The 13525-nt window shown below is 43.5% G+C and overlaps 1 long non-coding RNA gene across 1 annotated transcript in view; it reads left to right on the forward strand.

The window, feature by feature from the left end:
- The first annotated feature begins 2570 nt into the window (after window positions 1-2570).
- Window positions 2571-13525, forward strand: part of LOC131381158 (uncharacterized) — a 35787-nt gene continuing 24832 nt past the window's right edge. Inside the window, exon 1 of the long non-coding RNA XR_009209660.1 lies at window positions 2571-2789. This is a non-coding gene — a long non-coding RNA (uncharacterized LOC131381158). The remainder of the gene's footprint in view (window positions 2790-13525) is intronic.

Consider the following 13525-nt stretch of genomic DNA (forward strand, 5'->3'; position numbering starts at 1 on the left):
CACTCCAGCCTGAGTGACAGAGCGAGACTCCCTCTCAGAAAAAAAAAAAAAAAAAAAAAAGATTCATTTTGGTTCGCTGTATCCCAATAATGAAAAATAGCTTTTGTTTTTCCGTTATTTGGCTGAACCAAAAAATAACATTCCTCATGGGCCCTGCCCGAACTTTTATTTGAAAAAATAAGTATTACTATGTCAAAAGAGTCTTACAAATCATGCTTCTAGTTGCCATCTTAAAAATTATGTGATGCATTGTGCTAGAAATGTGATTTAGTATGTAATTGGCCTGGGACGGGGGAGAAGCTATATTTATTGGCGTTGTGGATGAAATGGATTTATATTACTGATGTTACCTTTGAAAGGTATATGAATTTTTTTTTTTTTTTTTTTTTTTTTTTTTTTTTTTGAGACGGAGTCTTTCTCTGTCCCCCAGGCTGGAGTGCAGTGGCGCGATCTCGGCTCACCGCAACCTCCACCTCCTGGGTTCACGCCATTCTCCTGCCTCAGCCTCCCGAGTAGCTGGGACTACAGGCGCCCGCCAACACGCCCGGCTAATTTTTTGTGTTTTTAGTAGAGACGGGGTTTCACCGTGTTAGCCAGGATGGTCTCGATCTCCTGACCTCGTGATCCGCCCGCCTCAGCCTCCCAAAGTGCTGGGATTACAGGCTTGAGCCACCGCGCCCGGCTGGTATATGAATATTTAATGATAAGATTTTTCTGGTTGTCAAACATTTGTAAATCTGCAAACTTCTTAACAACATCACACAGTAAACAAAAAATACTTCCTGTATACTAAGGAAGACTTCTAAGAAATATCCATTTCTTAAAGGCCATTACTTTGTTGTAGTATTCTGCTTTAGTGCTAGCCACATTTGCTCCAAGTTTATGGGGAAGCCTTTAAAACAGTAATTTTCAGTGGGAAGGGGGCCAATTTTGCTTTTCAGAGGACATCTGACAGTGTCTCCAGACATTATTGGTGATTAAAGTGGGAGGATGCTACTGACATCTAGTGAGTAGAGGCCAATATTGCTACTAAAATTCCTATAACCAAAGGTCAGCTCTCCCACAACGAAGAATTACCTGGTCCCAAACGTCAATTGTGCTGAGACTCAGAAACTCTGATTCAAAATAGTTTAGATATTTATTATATCTAATATTATTTATTATATTAATATTATAGCCTTAAGGAAGGGTTTCAAAAGGATACAGGAGTTCCTCAAAAAGTTAAACACAGAATTACCATAGAGCCCCACAATTCCACTCCTACGTATATATTCAAAAGAATCGAAACTAAGTTCTCAAACAAGTACATGTACATGCATGTTCACAGTAGCACTATTCACAATAGCCAAAAATTGGAAACAGTCTAAATGTCCATCAATGGATAAATTGTGTTACGTACACACAATGGAATTTTATTCACCCATTAAAAAAAGAAGTACTGATTTATGCTACGTAGAGGAACCCCGAAAACATGCTAAGCGAAAGAAGCTAGACACAAAAGTCTTATTATTGTATGATTCCATTTAGATGAAATATTCAGAATATATAAATCCACAGAGACAGAAGGGAGATTGGTGGTTGCCAGGGCCTGGGGAAGGAGGGATTAGAGAGTGACTCCTTAACGAGTTTGGGGTTTTCCTTTGGGGTGATGGGAATGTTTTTGAACTAGATAGAGGTGGTGGTTGTGGGACTCTGCGGAGTGCAGGGGCAGTATAGGGCATCGCATGGTGAGGGGGCTCAGTGTGCTAGCTCAGGTCTCCTCTTCTTATAAAGCCACCAGTCCCTCTCCGTGATAACCCATTAACTCATGAATGGATTGGTCCATTCGGGACGGCAGAGCCCTCATGACCCAATCACCTCTTCAAGATCCCATTCTCAATATTGCCACAATGGGGATTAGATTTCAACACGAGTTTCCGAGGCGGCATTCAAACTACAGCAGGGAACAAAACAGTGATTGCTCGCTCCAAGTCTAATGTAAGGTTAGCTATTACTATTAGCTGTTACTAATAGCTATTACTATACTTACTATAATACCATAGTAATAGTATTACAGATTATAGTAGTAATAATACCATTACTACTATTTAGGAACCTGAGTTCATGGCTATCGATTTGTTGAGTAATGTATGAAATTCAGTTCACACAAGGAAGCATGAGAGAAGGGGGCTCTTTATCTCCCTCCAGGGCGGGGGCCAACTTTTTAATTCGGTTTTTAATTCTCAGGTTCCTAAAGTAAACCTGGCCTAAACTCTCCCTCTTAGAGGGCTTCGCTGTAAATGCGGGAAGCACGCCAATCTCAATACCAGTGTCTGCAGAACACTGTCAAATGCGGGAGGGAACAGGAAAAACAAGAACTCACTGTATCCTCGGTAAACACGACCGGGCAAGAGGCGCTCCCAGGCGAGGGCGGAAATGATGTAAGCGGGTGTGGACCGCCCTGGTTGGGTGGAAGGGCCAGTCAATCCTGGGAGGCCCAAAACGGGGACCAATCGCTCTTGGGCTCCGCCCTAGAGGCGGGGAAAACACGCCCACCACGCGTTCTGCGCGGTGCCACGGCGCACGCGCATTCCTCCCACAGCTAGTCTACCCGGGTCCTGATCCGGGACCCTGAGAGGAAGAGCTGTAGGAGCGGGAGAGTCCTGAGAGAAAAAGACGCAATATCGTGGAAAGGCGCTGTGTTGGGGGAGAAGTAGTGTGGAAAGGAGACCGCGGGGATGAGGAGAGGAGAGAGGCAGGCTGCATCACCGAATGGGCAGTCTGTCTTACAGTACACTGTTTGTCTTAAGGTACACCGTAAAGCCTCTCTTGTGCCTGTTGTTTAGAGCCTGCCCTTTTTGCTTAATGTGTATGGACATCTTTCTAGGCCAGTACTTATAGAGCTACCTCATTCATTTTATTTATTTATTTGTTTGTTTGTTTGAAACAGAGTCTGGCTCTGTTGCCTAGGCTGGAGTGCAGTAGCGCGATCTGGGTTCACTGCAGCCTCCACATCCCAGGCTCAAGCAATCCCCCTGCCTTAGCCTCCCGAGTTGCTGGGACCACAGGCATGTGCTAATTTTTTTATGTTTTGTAGAGACAGGGTCTCGCTATGAACGTTTGTGTCTCCTGAAATTCATATGTTGAAATTCTACTCCCCCAGGGAGATATTAGGAGGTGGAACAAGAGGGTGAAGCTCTTATGGGAGGGATTAGGTTATTAGGGTGAAACCCTCATGAGTGGAATTAGTGCTCTTATTAAAAAGGCCTGAGAGAGGTCCCTTGCCCCTTCTGCCATGTGAGGTTACAGTGAGATGATGGCTGTGAGATGATGATGAGGAACTGGCCCTCATCAAACACCAGATTTTCTAGTGCCTTGATCTTGGACTTCCTATATCCACAACTGTGAGAAATGAATTTCTTTTGTTTAAAAGACGCCTAGTCAAAGGTATTTTATCACAGTAGCCTGTGCAGACTAAGACAAATAGTTTCTCCATATCTCTACCATAAATTTCTTATATTTCTTTTTAGTGGCACCTGGCTCCATGTCCTGTGTATGTCTGACTCCTGGAGGCCAGAGGTAGGCTCAGAAGGGTGGGGTTAGGGGATGGGTTAGGTCCAGCTGGTAGTTGATGAGGGTGGCCTGAGGGATCCAGACAGGAAGCTTCATGCCATGTTTCTGGTATAAGGCCAACGATCAGAACTGATGGAGCCAAATCTGTTCTCAGGTAATGAGAGTGAGGTAAATCCAGGAACGGGGGGAACTAGGTAATCAAATCGTTTTGTTTTTGTTTTTGAGATGGGGTCTCACTCTGTCACCCAGGCTGGAGTGCAGTGATGCCATCTCAGCTCACTGCAAACTCCACCTTCCAGGCTCAAGTGATCCTCCCACCTCAGCTTCCTGAGTAGCTGGGACCACAGGTGCATGCCACCATGCCTGGCTAATTTTTGTATTTTTGGTAGAGATGGAATTTCGCCATGTTGCCCAGGCTGGTCTTGAACTCCTCAGCTCAAGCAATCCATCTGCCTTGGCCTTCCAAGGCCACCGCGCCTGGCCAGGTCATCAAATAGTTTCAACACAGTTGCCAGACACTCATGATAAATATCTGTCATCAACAGGAAAGCATAGTTTAGGAAATTGATTCAGAATTACATAAATAAGATGTTAACCGCTTATATTTTCATTAGACTGATTAACTTTGATCAGTTTCTATTTTTAAAAACTCAGCTCTTGCTTCCAGACAAGCAAATGGTGTATTTCTTTAAAGCCCCAAATTTACTTTGTCACTGTCTGAAGGTTCATGCCTCTCACATTCATCAGTAGACTTCCCTTGACTATAAAAATCCTTTCCATAAATTCGAAGCAGGAATCAAAACATAATATTGAAGCAGTTTAACAAATATAGAGTGGAAACTTTTTTTGCTGAAATCATATTTCCATTTGTCAAGAGCTGTTGTTCCCGGAAGGGAGGTAAACATTACAACTGTGGCATTGAGTGCCTCATTAAGAAAAATGGGAGGAGAGAGCCCTGTTTTCCATGGCGACAAGACTCAGATTTGAATTATTCATTAAATGAAGAATATTTCTTTATGATTAACCAAACTCAGAGGACAGTGTCACGGATTTCTCACAGAAAAGATATTCTTCAGACACTTGACAGTTGAGGGCTCTTGTATTCATGGTTTCGGAAGCAAATGTATGACTCTGTGAATAGGCAAACTGTCTTTGAACTATGTGACTATAATTTATAGAACAAAAACCAGTATCAGTTTATTTCCTTGGTAGATTTCAGAGACAAGCTAAATATTTAAAAGAATGTTTTAGGGTGGCTAGAGAATGGAAGACATTATCACTAGTCATATTTTTATAAAAGCAAAACACTCCGTTGCATAACTCTTTGCTGCCTAGATGGTGGTTGCCATTCTTGTGGACTAACTGCAAAGCCATTTGCTGCCTGGCTGCCCCGTGCTACTGCAGACCACAACTCACGGCACTGTTGAGCCGCTTAGATTTGGCTGACTGTGTCAGCGTGTGTGACTGAGCACATGGCGCTTAACAAAGGCTTAGAAGGGGTGGGGAACATGCTCCTACCAGCCATATCGTGTAAGAATCACGCACAAAAAAATTCACTCAATTACTGTTCATAATAATAGCTAACATTTAGTTAGTGAGTGCCTACTAACTGCCAGGCATTGGATATTACTTGACCAAATTCTCACAAAAACTCTATGAGGTATCTCACAGTCATAAAGCCACAGCCACAGCCCCTGGTGCTAACATGCCCCCATACACCAAGGGGCCCCCATGTGGTACTGACTCAGGAGGAAAGACTGAAGCACATTGGCCAAAATGGGCTGCAGAGGCTCTGTCTTCCTGAGAAGCTGGCTGGAGGAGTGGGTACTACCACCCAGAAGTGTGAGAGACTTCATGTCTAGGGTAGGGTAAACCTTGACCACTGAGAGACAGGAGGCAAAAAGAAGCCAGCATTGTTCACCCTTCCTCCCGTGAGAGGCAGTGGCTTCATATGTACTCCGTGGAGATGCCTTGGAAGGCCAGGCAAACATCTCTGTTTGCAGTGAGGCTATGGCCATCTTGGTAGCACATCTCTTTGTTTTTACATCTTCCCTACCTCACTTCTTTTTTCTCATCATACTTTCCTCCCTGCAATTTCACCAATCAATAAAGCATCCATCACAAAATGTGCATACTTTTGCTTTAAGCTCCTCTTGAGACTGTAGGCTCAAAAATGCTAGTACCAGGAGTAGTTTTTAAAAGCAGACCCTTAAAAGTGGGATTTTAGAGACTAGCCCACCTATCTAAAGGCAATCAGAACTGTTTCCCCAGTGGTAAACAGGATAGTATAACCCTGCCATGCAGGGGCATGCGTGACAATTACTAAAGCTTTCACCTCCAGTTGACTGGGATGAGGTGCAGATAGAAGATAAGGAATTAGGATATTATGTGGCTGCTGTATTTGATCAGTATGGGAGCAATAATAATGGCACAGAGTGGGGAATAGACTGGCTGCTCTTGAGAGCATTGGAAGTCTTGGAAAAAGAAAATGATAGTTCAAAGCAGCATATTGCCAATTAAGTAACAATATGAAAGCCAGAGGAGTTCTACGGCAGCCATGAAGGAGACTCATCTCTTGCAGCAGTAGGTTAGACACTGTTGAAAACAATGAGAACACTTGGACACAGGTTGGGGAACATCACACACCGGGGCCTGTAGTGGGGTTGGGGGAGAGGGGAGGGATAGCATTAGGAGATATACCTAATATAAATGATGAGTTAATGGGTGCAGCACACCAACATGGCATGTGTATGCATATGTAACAAACCTGCACATTGTGCACATGTACCCTAGAACTTAAAGTATAATTTAAAAAAATTTAAAAAAATTAGGTTCAGGGCTGGGTGCAGTGGCTCACACCTGTAATCCCAGCACTTTGGGAGGCCGAGGTGGGTGGATCACCTGAGGTCAGGAGTTTAAGAGCAACCTGGCCAACATGGCAAAACCCTGTCTCTACTAAAAATACAAAACTAGCTGACCCATGGTGGTGCACACCTGTAATCCCAGCTGTTCGGGAGGCTGAGGCAGGAGAATCACCTGAACCGGGAGGCAGAGGTTGCAGTGAGCCGAGATCGTGCCATTGCACCCCAGCCTGGGCTACAAGAGGGAAACTCTGACTAAAAAAAAAATAAATAAAAAGAAAAAAGAAAAGAAATTAGGTTCAGGATCCAGAATGGCAAAGCTGCTAAAGGTATTGAATACATAGCTTCAACAGCTTTCCCATGTGAAGGTATTTTCCAGAAAGGAAAAATGTGGGGCGTTAAGACCTGAATAAGAAATATGTGAGCAGATGAGCCTCAAAATCTTGAGCTCCTAATTGTCCCTAAATCTTCCTGGCCAGCAGAAGCGGTCCCTTTTCTCTCTTATTTATTTATTTATAATGCTGTCAGCAAAACCCTTTTCTCTTGACTAAGGAAAACAGCCTCCCCTTGCCCATCTGAAATAGGTCATTGCAGAATAACTTTCGTTCTCCCCAAGATAAGCCTCCATTCTCTGCCTTTTTTGCCTCCAGTCTGGTAATCTGTGCCAGAGCTCAGCACAGCCTGAGCAGGGAAGTACAGGTCCTGCTCCAGAAGGCGTTAGCCTGCATTCCAAAGGAGCTGTAGGACCTGGAGAATATGTAAGAACTGAGGACTAAACTCTAATGTTTTTATCTGCCCAAATTCCTACCTAAGGGGTCTAGGGAGTCATGTCCTACAAACCATAAATTCTCATCAGATGGGTTTTATTTGACCCTATATATCGTGACTTACTTTTCAATCACTCTGGCATAACATTGAGACAAGGAAGAAATATTTATCCCCAAAATATATTTCCTTATTATACCTTGAAATTGCCCTACAAAGTCTCTTGTGGGAAAAATACGTATCTTGTAGAGAATCCCCTTCCCCCTTTGTTTTCCTTCCTTTCTTTCCAGATCCAGGAGATAATCAACTAAGAGCCAGACACCCTTTTAGGTCTAATAAGAAACATTTTATAACCTGCTCTCTCTCTGAAGTCTGCTATCTGCACAATAAAACTTGGTCTCTCCATAATCCTCTTTCTTAACCTGAACATTCCTTTCCATTGATCCCAGGTCTTCAGATAAAGTCAACCAATTGTCAACCAGAAAATGTTTAAATCTACCTATACCCTGAAGCCCCTGGTTTGAGTTGTCCCACCTTTCTGAACCAAACCAATGTATTTTATTTTATTTTCCTTCTTTCTTTCTATATATATATATTTTTTTTTTTTTTGAGATGGAGTTTTGCTCTGTCACCTAGGCTGGAGTGCAGTAGCATGATCACGGCTCACTGCAACCTCTGCCTCCTGGGTTCAAGCGATTCTCCTGCCTCAGCCTCCCGAGTAGCTGGGATTACAGGTGCACGCCACCAAGCGTGGCTAATTTTTGTATATTTAGTAGAGATGGGGTTTTGCCATGTTGGTCAGGCTGGTCTCGAACTCCTGACCTCAGGTGTTCTGCCTGCCTCAGCCTCCCATAGTGCTGGGATTACAGGCATGAGCCACCATGCCAGGTCCAATATATTTCTTAAATGTATTTGATTGATGTATCATGCCCCCCTAAAACTATATAAAACCAAGCTGTACCCCACCTTGGGTATGTGTTCTTAGGACCTCCTGAGGGCTGTGTCACAGGCCATGATAACTCATATTTGGCTCAGAATAAATCTCTTAAAATATTTTACAGAGTTTGACTCTTTGTCAACAGAATCAGGGTAATGCAGGTAGGAGTAGATCTTGAAAATGTAAGACTGGGGAGAGAGAGAAAGTGAGTGCATAAAATAAGGTTTTATAAGAGAGAATTCATTACATGAGGGCATACACTCATGAGTGGTTATCCAGTGTTTTGGCAAGAGCACTTGAGGCCACTATAAATAGTTTGTTGTGCTGTTTCCTTGAAGCTTGGACACACCAGAAATAATCTTGGCATTGTACTGGAGAAGGGATCAAAAGTCATAGGAAAGTGAGAACATTGGAATATATTTACTATGTATTAAGACCTGCTAACCCGCCACCTGTCTATATGCTCCAAGAGCCCAGGGAACTTCCTTATACTAAGGAATAAGAAATACATTGGTGAAAGGAGCCCTGTCAAGGCCAAGAGTGGGGGATACTGCCATGGAACATGGATCTCTAGTATCAAAAGGGATGATGGAATTCCAGAATACCAGAAGCCAAATAATAACAACTAACAGAGCAAAGGTAAATACAATTACCATAATGGGCAGCAATGCCAGTATGACAATCAAGGTGCCTTGACCCATAAATATTTTTGGCAACAATTAGTAGATTTGAGTATTCCTAGGGTTGAGACAGATGGGCAGCCATGTAGGATATTACTTAATTTATAAAATAAATGCACGAATTGGTAAGCAGAAGGCTGACATCAGCCATCACAATGGAACATTGGTTTCCCTCAGCTAGTTTCCAAATCTAAGTCAGTTTACAAACCCAGAGCCCATTGATTGAAGGGAAGGCTGAGTCCCCTTGAGAAGGAAACTCCAAAACTACCATAAGGATATACATTAATATTTTTAGAATCCCTCTCTAAAAGGACAAGTGACATTTTCCAAAGACAACTACACTGGGTAAAGGAGAATACCTAGATGTTCCGAGAGCTGGTATTGGGGACCTGAAATGTTATCATGCCCTGTAGTTAGATTGGTGGTTTCCTGAGTCCAGGTGATGAATAGACCCCCTGGCTCAAGATTATATCACAATGTATCCAGAGGTTTTGCAAACTGGCCTTAAGTTTATGTCCCTGGTTTCTGAAAGTATAATTGAGACAGATATACTTAGAATCTGGAAAATTGTCACTTTGGTTTTCTGACCTGTGAAATAAACTTCTTTATGGTAGGAAAGGCCAAATAGAAGCCCCCAAGCCACCTCCTGCCTCTGGTTAAGATACTAAATCAGAAGTATTACCATATCCCAAGAGGAAGTGCAGGGATTAGCACCAACATCAAAGACTTAAAGTGGGCTCATGGCTGTAATCCTAGCACTTTGGGAGGCCAAGGTGGGAGGAGTGCTTGAGCCCAGGGGTTCGAGACCAACGTGGACAACATAGGGAGACCTCATCTCTACAAAAATTAAAAAATTAATCAGGCGTGATGGCACGCACCTGTGGTCCCAGCTACTTGGGAGGCTGAGGTGGAAGGATCACTTGAGCCCAGGAGGTTGAGGCTGCAGCAAGCCGTGATTATGCCACTGAACCCCAGCCTGGACAACAGAATGAGACCCTGTCAAAAAAAAAAAAAAAAAAAAAAGACATAAAAGTGTCCAGTGTTCGTCTTCCAGTCACATTCCCATTCAGTTAAGATAGACAGTGCAGCGGAAGTGTGCTGGGCACAGATTCCCATTCAATTCAATTATTTTTAAAAGCACAGATAAATAATGGAAGATGGTAACAGACTACCATAAACTTAACTGAGTCATTGCCTCAGTTGCAGTTCCTATAATATCTTTATTAGAGCACATCAACACACCTTCTGGTATTTGATATGTGGCTGTTGATTTGATAAATGCTTTATTTTCAATCATGGGTTGGCTAACTTTTCCTATAAAAGGCAAGACAGTAAATATTTTAGGCTTTGCATGCCATCTGATCTCTGTTGCACCTACTCAATTTAGCTTGATTTTGTGTCAAAGCAGCAATAATACAACATGTAAATGAATGAGCATGGCTGTGTTCCAGTAAAATTTTATTTACAGAAACAGTTGGAGTGTCATATTTGGCCTGGAGGTTGTAGTTTGCCAGTCCCTGTTAGAGAGCCCCATCAATTGGGAGAAGCAAAAGCATTACTTGACAAGAAGAGCAGTACACTTGACTGTCTTGCCTACGGCCTATGTTAACTCTCCTGATCTCTGTCAAAGTACAGTTGATGGGGATTTTGATCGTCTTGGTAGCTCACAGCACAATATGGTAGTTTCATCATTCTGATTACATTATGCTAATTGGATCTGAGAAGCAAGATGTATCAAGCACTTTACATGCTTCTGACACATTTGCTTCTGAGGTTGTGGTTGTGTTTTCTTCTCTGCTTTTTTTTTTTTTTTGAGACATAGTCTCGCTCTGTTGCCCAGGCTGGAGTGCAGTGCTGCATTCTCAGCTCACTGCAACTTCCACCTCCTGAGTTAAAACGATTCTCCTGCGTCAGCCTCTTGAGTAGCTGGGATTACAGGCGCATGTCACAATGCCTGGCTAATTTTTGTATTTTTAGTAGAGATGGGTTTCACCATGTTGGCCAGGCTGGTCTCAAACTCCTGATCTCAAGTGATCCACCTGCCTCGGCCTCCCAAAGCGCTGAGATTACAGGTGTGAGCCACTGTGCCCAGCCTCTTCTCTGCTTTCAATTGCTAAAAATGACAATTTTGTACTGACAGGGATAGGAATTGGAAGTTACAACTTTTATAGCCAATTACTGCTTTAGCTTTAAGTCTCAGCCAAAATTCCTTAGAAAACAAGGCCTGCAGCAAATGCTTATGTGCTAATGCTTTATGAGGAGTACCATGCCAGAGAAGCAAGGGAAAATAGAAGTATGGCAAGGAAGCAGGGAAAACAAAAAGTGTCAGATCCCGTGTACACACACTTACCAGTCCTCATTTCATCTGGCATCTCTGCAGCATGACCCTTCCTGCAACCCCTTCCTTCTTGAAATGTATGTCTGTTTCCTTTACACACACTTTCTTACCTGTCACCTCTCTGGCTGCCTGTTTTCTGCTTGCTTCATTAGCTCATTTTTCTCCACTTGCTCCTTACATGCTGAGTATTTACAGGGATTTTGTCCATGGCCTTTTCTCACGGTAGAGAAACCCCATCTCTACTAAAAATACAAAACTTAGCTGGTCTTGATTCACAAAGAAACTCAGAAGGCTTACATTGTTCTCTTAAGCTCCTGACCCATAGTTCCAATAGTTTACTAAACATTTCCACCTGCATGTTCCAGTGATATTTCAAACTAAGTGTGTCCATAATCAAATTCAAATAAACATACACTGAGCACTAGCCTATGCTGTCAGCTCTAAGTTATGTTGGAGGAATACAAAGACAAATAACTTCACACTTCCTCCCCAGAGATGTTCCTCCTTCTGCATGCCCTGTGTTTTTTGTTTCTTTGTTTTCAGAGACAGGTCTCCTTCTGTCACCAGGCTGGAGTGCAGTGGAAAGACTGAAGATCACTGTAGCCTCAAACTCAAGCAATTCTCCTGATGCTGCTTCCCACCACGCTGGCCAATTTTTTCTTTATCATATGTAGAGACGGGGTCCTACTACATTGCCTAGGATTGGCCTTACACAATCTTTCCACCTTGGCCTCCCAGTGTGGGTGTGGGCCACTGTCCCAGCATACCCTATGTTTTGTAAATATTATCAGCATTCCCAGTGACCCTGGAAAAGTACTTTTGATCATCCCACCTCTCTTTTTCCCCTGGAATCCTATTGATTCTTTCTCTTAACATCTATTCCCTCCGCCTCCTCTCCTCATCCTTTTGCCTCTGGATCATCACAGGTGCTTCCTAATTGGCCTTCAGTCCATGTCTCACACCACGGCCACCAGCTTGACCCTTCTAAGAACAAATCTGGTTATCTCAATGCCTTGCTTAAAACTCTTCAATGACATCCCATTGCCTATAGGATAATTCTAATCTCTTAGGCTTGACAGATAAGGTTCTTTATGACGTGGCATCTGTAGATCTTTCCAGGACTTCCTTTTACCATCCCTATATTCTCCCTGCTTTCTAAAAACATTGTGTTATGCTACTGTGTTCAAAATGCTAGGCTGTTTCCTTTGCCAGAGATGCTCTGAAGCTCTCTGCCATTCTTCTCTCACATGTCTTCTTAGCAAACTTTTCCTCCTTTTCAGCTCCCTCGTCTCAGCTCGCAGGAGTCACAGCTCCAGCCACAACTTCTCTGGAGTTCTGGTTCTAGTTCTTTACTTGGAGACAGTGTGGAATAGTGGAAAGAAGCCCTGACTTTAATCTGGTGGCATGGGACTTAAAATCCTAACTCTGCCACCAGTCTGGTGGCCTTACTTTTCTCCATTAGAAAACTGTGCTGATGGCCTGGTGTGGTGGCTCACACCTGTAATCCCAGCACTCTGGGAGGCCGAGGTGGGTGGATGACGAGGTCAAGAGATGCAGACCATCCCGGCCAATATGGTGAAACCCCATCTCTACTAAAAATACAAAAATTAGCGGGGTGTGGTGGTGCGCACCTGTAGTCCCAGCTACTCGGGAGGCTGAGGCAGGAGAATCACTTGAACCTGGTAGGTGGAGGTTGCAGTGAGCCGAGATCATGCCACTGCACTTCAGCCTGGCAATAGAGCAAGACTCCATCTCAAAAAAAAAGAAAAGAAAAGGAAAGAAAACTGGTGGTAACACTTTCCTGGCAGGGAGGCTGTGAGGATGAGTAGCATCCTATGGTGAAGCACCTGGTAGAAGGTGCTGTAGAAAAAGTAACTTTTTTTTTTCTGTTGTGAAACTCACTTAGACTTGTGAGCATCATCTCAAAGTCAATTTTTCTTTCTTCCCAAAGCAATTTCTCCTCTAGACATGTCTCTTTCCATCAGTAGCTCTGTCATTCTTTCAGCCATCCCTGCTGAAAACCTGCCATATTGGATTCTTTTTTAACCAGCTAGATCCTTTCCTTTTTCTTTCCTTTTGCCACCCTCTAATCTTTTTTTTTTTTTTTTTTTTTTTTGAGACGGGCTTTCTCTCTTGTTGCCCAGGCTGGCGTGCAATGCTGCTATCTCGGCTCACTGCAATCTCCACCTCCTGGGTTCAAGCAATTCTCCTGCCTCAGCCTCCTGAGTAGCTGGAACAACAGGCATGCATCACCCTGCCTGGGTAATTTTTGCATTTTTAGTAGAGATGGGGTTTCACCATGTTAGCCAGGCTGGTCTTGAACTCCTGACTTCAGGTGATCCACCCCCCTCAGCCTCCCAAAGTGCTGGGATTACAGATGTGAGCCACCATG

Source organism: Hylobates moloch, unplaced genomic scaffold (assembly GCF_009828535.3).
Source record: "Hylobates moloch isolate HMO894 unplaced genomic scaffold, HMol_V3 SCAFFOLD_14, whole genome shotgun sequence".
Classification (NCBI taxonomy): domain Eukaryota; kingdom Metazoa; phylum Chordata; class Mammalia; order Primates; family Hylobatidae; genus Hylobates; species Hylobates moloch.